Consider the following 8,585-nt stretch of genomic DNA (forward strand, 5'->3'; position numbering starts at 1 on the left):
GGAGAGAGTGAGATCCAGGGAGAGGAGGGGAAAGCGAGAGGGAGCGTGGGGCGGCGTCGTGGGGTCGCTAGGAGGGCCGCGAAGCAGGAGGTGGCGTCGAGGCTCTCGGGCGCGCGCCACGCCTCGCCTCTGCCTACTGGCAGAGGAAGACGACGAGCGGCGAGGGGGTTTGCGGTGGTGGGCTGGGCCACCAGCTGGGCCAGCGATGGGGGGGGGGCAAAGCTGGGCCGGTTCGTGGCGCCAGGTAAGCTGGGCTTCTCTCTCTCTCTCTCTCTTTTATTTACTGTTTTCTATTTTTGTTCTGTTTTATTTAATTGGCACTAAATTTTAATTCAAACAGAATTTGAAAACAGTGCCTAAACTTCCCTGGATATTTTTAAGTCACCTAATGGACTTCTCCACACATAATAAAAATATCTCAGGTCATTTGAAAATATATTCATTATATATTATGAATATAACTCCAAATTCAAATAAAATATTGATTTAAAATCAGAGCCCAATAATTCCTTAGAAATGTCCCAAAATTTTGGTTTGATTTATAACTCTTGCCAAAATTGTCAGAGCTATTTCTAGGCATTTTGGATTTACTGATTGCAATTTTAGGGTTTCTTGCCCCTCTTTTATTTAAGTTTTGAGGCTTCTGAATTCCTCAGTTCAAATTTTCAGAATTTAAACATGATGCACACATGAGCTAGCCTAGAGCACTACCAGCAACTAGGGATGTGACAGCAAGACTATGCTTGCCGTCGAGGGATCCGACGACACCGACACTGTCAAGAAGGCCAAGGCAAGTGACCCCGACAAGGAGGTTGCTGGGCGTGCCGCTTGCCAGGCCTTGGCGGCTGCCGACAAGCCAGGGGGCTCTGACAAGCAGTATTGCAAGATCCACTGCACCAAAGGCCACGACCTCTAGAACTGCCGACAAGTTGAGCTGCTGGCTGAGAAGCAGAAAGCAGAATATGAGAGGCGGGACAAGGAGAAGGGTCAATATGGTGCCGAAGGATCCGACAAGAAGCATGGCGACCAAGGAGGCCGCCGCGACAAGGATAACTAGCAAGAGAGGCCCGCCCGGGGCCATGACAAGAAGCATGAAGACGATGATCATGATGAGGACGATGAGTCCGGCGACCACGAGTTTCAAAAGGCTACAGAGGCCATGTGTGTCGGTGGTGGCGCCTCGCTGCACGCATCTCACCGCCAGCTCAAGCAGTGGGCGCGTGAGATCACAGCGATGGAGCCATCACTCGACACGCGGAAGCCACTAAAATGGTCCAGCATGCCTATCATCTTCGACACCGAGGACCACCCTGACCGCACTACCGCGGTCGGGTGTTTGCCGTTGTTGGTTTCACCAACGATCCGAAACCTCAAGGTGACGAAGATGCTAGTTGATGGCGGGGCCGGTCTGAACTTGATCTCGCCCGTTGTGATCAAAAAGCTGCAGATTCCTGATGGAGACCTCAAAGAGATGGGCACGTTTCAAGGGGTCAACCCGGGAAGGTGCCAGCCGAAGGGAAAGGTCACGCTGCCCATGACGTTTGGAGGCGAGTTGAATTACAGGACAAAGAGGATTGTCTTTGATGTAGCAGAGATCTCCTTGCCCTACAACGGGATCCTCGGCCGCCCGGCACTGGCCAAGTTCATGGCGGCTTCCCATTACGCCTACAACACACGAAAGATGCCCGGGCCGATGAACATCATCACCGTCCCCTCCGACAAGAAAGTTGCGCTGATTTGCACCGACCAACTCCTCCGGGAAGCAGTTGCAGCAGCTACCGCCAAGGCACTTGCTCCTGTCGTTGAAGCCCCGGGAGGGAAGAAGACCGGCGAGACCTCTCGCACCCACTCCGACAAGCGCACCTCTTCGGGGTGTTGCGCTCCCGTCAAGGACGTGCCAGAGAGCTCCACCGGCAAGAGCAAGAGATCCATAGCTGCACCACCAGAGACCAAGAAGGTGTCCGTCAAGGAGGACGGCACAGGAGGAGCTTTTATCTTAAGCTCCACCCTCGATGGCAAATAGGAAAGTGAGCTCGTCACTTTCCCGCGGGCGAATGTCAATGTGTTTGCATGGCAAGCATCCGATAGCCCCGACGTTCCCAGGGAGGTGATTGAGCACCATCTTGTTGTCTGTCCTCATGCGTGGCTCGTCAAGCAGAAGGTCAGAAAGCAAGCTTTGGAGAGACAAGAGTTCATCATAGAAGAGATTAGAAACCTAGAAGCGACAGTCTTGGTGAGAGGGGTGCTCCATCCGACGTGGCTGGCCAATCCGGTGGTGATGCGCAAGGCAAACGGGAAGTGGAGGCTGTGTATTGATTACACAGATATCAATAAAGCTTGTCCAGAAGACCCTTTCCTGTTGCCGCGCATTGACCAGATTATTGACTCCACGGCCGGGTGTGACCTGCTATCTTTCCTCGACGCCTACTCAGGGTACCATCAGATTTTCATGACGAAAGAAGATGAAGAGAAGACACCATTCATCACCCCATGTGGTTCGTATTGCTTTTTTATAGATGCCCTTTAGGTTGAAGAGTGCTGGCTCGACCTTTGCAAGAGCAGTCCAAATTAGTTTTGAGCCTCAGCTACATAGAAATATGGAAGCTTATATGGATGACATAGTGGTCAAAACCAAGGACAAGGCAACACTTGTGCAAGATCTGGAGGAAACGTTTGCAAACCTGCGCAAGATCAACCTCAAGCTGAACCCTGAGAAGTGTGTCTTTGATGTCCCGTCCGGCAAGCTTCTCGGGTTCTTTGTGTCGCAGCGTGGGATTGATGCGAACCCGGACAAGATCAAGGCCATTGAGCAGATTGAGGCACCTAAGCGGATCGAGGATGTGCGTCGGCTCACTGGCTGCATCCCGCCATGAGCAAATTCATCTCCAAGTATGCTGAGCATGCCCTTCCCTTTCTCAAGATCTTGAAGAAGGCGGGCCCAATGGAATGGACCCCGGAGGCCGAGGTAGCGCTGCAGGATTTGAAGAAATACGTCTCCTCCACCCCAGTGCTGGTTGCGCCCAAACCACAAGAGCCGTTGCTGATGTATCTAGCAGCAACAAATCATGTGGTTAGCGCCGCGCTGGTGGTGCAGAGGGAGGTCGATGAAGAGGCAGCAGCGACGGCATAGTTGACGGATGGCGAGCCAGAACTCTCCCTGGCAAGGCCTGGTCCCGGCAAGGATGGGTCCCCAGCAAGATCTGACACCAATGCGACAGGTCCCACGCAACTAGGTGAAGTGGTACAGAAGAAGAAGATGATACAACACCTAGTTTACTTCGTCAACTCCCTCTTATAGGGGGCTAGGTCGAGGTACTCCAGTGTGCAGAAATTGCTCTTCGGCCTCCTTATGGCCTCGAGGAAGCTGCGTCATTACTTCGAAGCACACGAGATCACCATCGTCACCCGCCTCCTATTGCAATGGATACTACATAACCCAGATGCAACGAGGAGGATTGTGGAATGGCCCTTGGAGCTGTCAAGCCTTGGGTTGACGTTCGAAAGCACCTTGACGATTCAGAGCAGAGTCTTGGCGGAGTTCATTGCCGAATGGACCTCGACGCCCGACGAAGAGATCCAGGAGACCACTCTCCTCGGCAAGGAAACAAGTCACAACTGGATTATGTACTTTGACGGGGCTTTTTCGCTACAAGGCGCCGGTGCTGGGGTGCTGCTTGTCGCACCCACCGAAGAGCACCTCAAGTACGTGATCCAGATGCACTTTCCCAGGGAGATGTCGACGAACAACACTGCTGAATACGAGGGATTGCTTGTCGGTCTCAGGATCGCGGCAGACCTCAAGGTCAAGAAGCTCATCGTCAGGGGTGATTCACAGCTTGTCGTCAGGCAGATCAACAAGGATTATCAGAGTCCGTTGATCGAAGCTTACGTAGATGAAGTGAGGAAACTGGAGGAGCGCTTTGACGGTATACATGCAGAGCATGTCCCCCAAGTGGAGAACGACATTGCCGACTACCTGTCGAAGCGCTCTGCCCTCAAGCTACCTGTGGAACCAGGTACTTTTGTGCTTCAGTTAACTCAACCATCCGTCGGGCCATCAATAGAGCAGAACAAGCGGAGGAAGTCAGGCCCCGACAAGTACTTCCCTACCAAGCTCCCTGGAGCCGCTGGCGAAGATGTTGCCGTGGACGCCGAGCCTGCCGTGGGACAACCGACTCCGGCGGGGCGCCAAGCCCTTGCCATGGAGGCAGCCGTTCCCGCGGTGGAGGAGATGCCGTTGGTCCTTGCCATCAAGCCTCAGGCTCCAGCATGGGCACAACATAGCGTCCAATTCCTCCAAACAGGGGAGCTTCCTGAGGAGCAGGAAGAAGCAGAAAAAGTAGCCTGTCGGTCTGCCCTGTACCAGTTCGTTGACAACGTTCTGTACAGAAAAAGACCGAATGGAGTGAAATTGAAGTGCATTCACCGGGAGGAAGGACTGGAGCTGTTGGCAGAGATACATGGAGGCATATGTGGCTCCCACATAGGGTCGAGGGCCCTTGTCGGCAAGGCTTTCCGGCAAGGTTTCTTCTGGCCCACTGCCCTTCAGGATGCGACGACATTGCTAACCTCTACAAAAAATACACTTCCCTGATGATACGTGTTTGTCACAGTAGGTCGCCTTTTCTGTCATGCATATACATCCATGACAAATTTATGGCAGAATCAAGATAGTCATACTTGTGTTGTCGTAGAAGTGTTCCATGACATTACCAAAATTATTATCATGAAAGTGTCCACTTCCATGACGATAAATCGCGTGTCACAGAAGTGCTTTCGTCAAGGGTGACCGACACATGGCATCCACCGTAACGGAACGCCGTTAAGCTATCGGGTCGGGTTTTGGATCCGATAACCCGTTAACAACCCCGACCAATGGGGATTTTCCACGTGTAAAATCATCATTGGCTGGAGGAAACACGTGTCGGCTCATCGTTGGGACAGATGTCATCCACTCATTGGACGGAAGGCGCCTATGATACGTCGACACGTGGCACAGCCCAACAGAGGCCCATTCCTGTGAAAAGGCCGGCCCGTTTGACTTGGTTAAAAGGTGGCGGGTCGGCCCATGGAAAGCCTGTTAACGGCCTGTTCGCATATAGCCCATTTAGAGCCCGCTAACCCAAGGCCCATTACGCCCTATCCGAATTAGGCCCAGTAGCGTCATCTGGGCCATCCAATATGATTCCAGCCCATTTTCACTTCTGGCCCATGTATGGCCCATGATGTCTTTTGGCCCATATGAGGCCCTATGTAACTCTTGGCCTATTAACGGCCCGTGGTGAAACTGGCCCGTAATGAATAGTGTATCACTTTACACCCATTAACGACCCGTGGTGAAACTAGCCCGTAATGAACAATGTATCACTTTATACCCATTAACGGCCCGTTATTCCGTTGGGCCGTTTCCAGCCCATGTTATCTTTCGGCCTTCTTAGAGCCCATTTATTCTTGGGCTCATTTCCAGCATTCGTTTACTTACGGTCCGTTACTGTCATTTTCTGCTTGTGGGCCAAATTCAGCCCGTGGTTACAGTCGGCCCGTTTGTGGTCCGTTAATACATTGGGCCCTTTTCATAGCGTCATCAAATACGACCTATTAAAGATGGCCCGTTATGGTCGGCCCATGAACGAACGATTCCAACTCTCTCCCGTTTACGACCATAATGCGGTCTGTTTGGCCCATGTTTGGCCAATCGATCATACGACCCGTATAAGGCCCATTGATGATACGGCCCGCAGAAGGCCCATTGTTTCTATGGCCCGTAGGAGGCCCATTGTTTCTACGGCCCATAGAAGGCCCACTGTTTCTATGGCCAGTAGGAGGCCCAGTGTCACTGCAGTAAATATTAGCCTATGGTTATTGCGGCCTACTTTTAAAAAATAGGTTATTGCAGCCACTAGCAAACCACGGAAAAAGAACTGCAATGACTACAAGCAAACAAATAAACAAGACAACAAGGAAATAAATAAGCAAGCAACTAACGCTAGGCTATCACGGCTATTACACATATTACATCCACTTAGCATCAAAGTTCGCCACCAGTGCAAATATAGGGAACAAAGCAGCATATCATATACACTGGTTGTCAAAGTTGGCGACTAGCGCAAATAAACGCCGCAGCAAAACAAATCCAGAACTGAAACCACTTCAGAAGATCTCAAGAAACAATATCCTGGGTACCCATAATGCTGGCAAGATGCTTAGCAAGCTTATTAACTTTCTCTTGTTTGGCGCTTAAATCCTCCAGCGCTTGCTGTTGCACCAGAAAATATGCATCTGAATTCTGCAGGGACTTCCTCAGTCCTTCAGCTTCCTGTCGTAGCACATCTGATCGATGTCTTTCAACTTGAAGTTGAGACTCAAGAAGGCGAACTGATTCAGGCAGCGAGTTCGAAGAGCTTGTGCCAGCAGTAGTGGCCAGTAACTCAAACACTACATCAAGACATGACTTTTGGGTTCCCTCACTGTCATCAAGATAGTTTTTATCAGCTTTCTTAGAGACTAACAGGGATGTCTCACTATCTTGAACCTTATTTGCATTACTTCCTTTACCATTGGATAGCGCGGTACTGTTCTCCAATATTTTGTCCGCATTCTAAAAGAGAAACAAGCAGACACATCACATGTTTACCATGTTGTATATGAAACTCATTTTGGTAAATGAGTTCAGTAGTAAAGTGGACAGGATAACAACATGAAACAAACATATATCTATGTACCATGGTCACTTTATGGTCTATATCATTCTAGTTTTTGTTGCCAAATCAAGATAGAGACACAGTTCAAATAATATTTGTTCAAGACAAAGCAGAATAGACAGAATATAAGTGCGGGTAACTATAGAGCAATAACAACACTTGTAATGTGCATGACATGAGAACATAATTGTTTATTCAATTGAAACTGAAATCGACATAGAGCAGGTTACAACAGCAAACCAGTTAAAGAAACAGGTTTAAAACATACCTGTTGCGCCATTGGAGTTTTAATTCCATCCTTCAAATTTGAAAATAGTTGTTATGAGTAAATACAGTAATGCAAGAGCAAAGGAGTATGAACCATAGCTACAGAACCTGACCCGAGAACAAATCTTCTTCTCCTTTAAGCATTGAGTTGGGATTCGGAGTGGTGGTCCTCGTGCTTTGGGCACTACAGTTCCCTTACTAACTGCTCGTGTTTGGGTGCTCTGTGGTGGAGACGGTGCTGTGTCAACTGGAACTGGGTTACTATCTGCCGGGGTTGGGGTCAAAAGGGGTGTAGCTGGTTCTCTGTCCAACTGGGTAGGGGTACAATCTGCAAGAGTCTGGGTTATGTGTGGTGGATCTGGTCCTTGGGCAAGTACAACCGTGGTTCTATCTGCATCAACTGGTAGCACTATCTTTTCTGAAGACCGTGTTGTTACTCCCTTAGATACTGCCATCACGCTCTCCAATTCAAATGGCTGATAAACAAGAAAAGTAATTGAAAGTATAGACATTGTATGATAGACAGGTGCAATGGATAGTGGGGAATAAAAGAGGGCATGAAATAATTCATATTTATGGTTTTCTAACCAAACAGGATAGCATGACACAATTTCACATATATGATGGCTAACTAAACATGATAGCATGACACAATTTCACATTATGATGGCTAACTAAAAAAGATGGAAAGACATAGTTCAAAATATGAGACTATGTAAATAGGATGACATGATATAACTATATAATGTGTTTATTAAATAGGTTGGCATGCCATAATTCACACACATTCACGGATAGAATGCCATAATTCAAAATATGATGACTGTAAACACTAAACAGGATGAGATGATATAACTATATGATGTCTTTATTAAATGGGTTGCCATGCCATAATTCAGATAGATGATGTGTATGTACTATATAAACATGATGGCATGATATAATTCAAATATATGATTTATATAGTAAGCAAGTAAGCAGATGGCAATCCATATATGATGTAAAAACTAAGCAATGCAAGACAACATGCATGACATGGGTAATATAACCCTGCCAAGTTTGAGCATAGACCTTAGGGGGGAAATAGGACTGGTCATCGGTCTCTGAATCCTCCTTTGAGGAGCTCTCTGTAACCAGCAAGATGTCTGCTTCAGCAGGTAGCATTGTCAGCTCTGAATACCTTGTTTTCACTCCAGATACTTGTCTGCTTCAGCAGGTAGCATTGTCTGCTCTGAATACCTTGTTTTCACTCTAGATACTTCCATCACCGCTTCAAATGGCTGATACACAGGAAGAGTAGTTGAATATACAAACGTTGTCGACAAATGGAACACGTAATACAAAAAAATGATAGCATGATATAATTCACATACATGATGATTGGCTAAATAGCATGGCATTGCATAATTCACATATATAATGCCTTTGCAACAAGATAGCATTGTATAATTCACATATATAATGTCTTGCAACAAGATGGCAATGCATAAGTCACATATATGGTAATTAGACACTGAACAGGTGGCATTCACACAAAGCATGTCTAAACTAATCAAATAACATAGCAATGCGAGACACCATACGCACGATATGAGCAACATAACCCTGCCAAGTTAG

The sequence above is a fragment of the Triticum dicoccoides genome, chromosome 7B (genome assembly GCF_002162155.2).
Source record: "Triticum dicoccoides isolate Atlit2015 ecotype Zavitan chromosome 7B, WEW_v2.0, whole genome shotgun sequence".
Lineage (NCBI taxonomy): Eukaryota > Viridiplantae > Streptophyta > Magnoliopsida > Poales > Poaceae > Triticum > Triticum dicoccoides.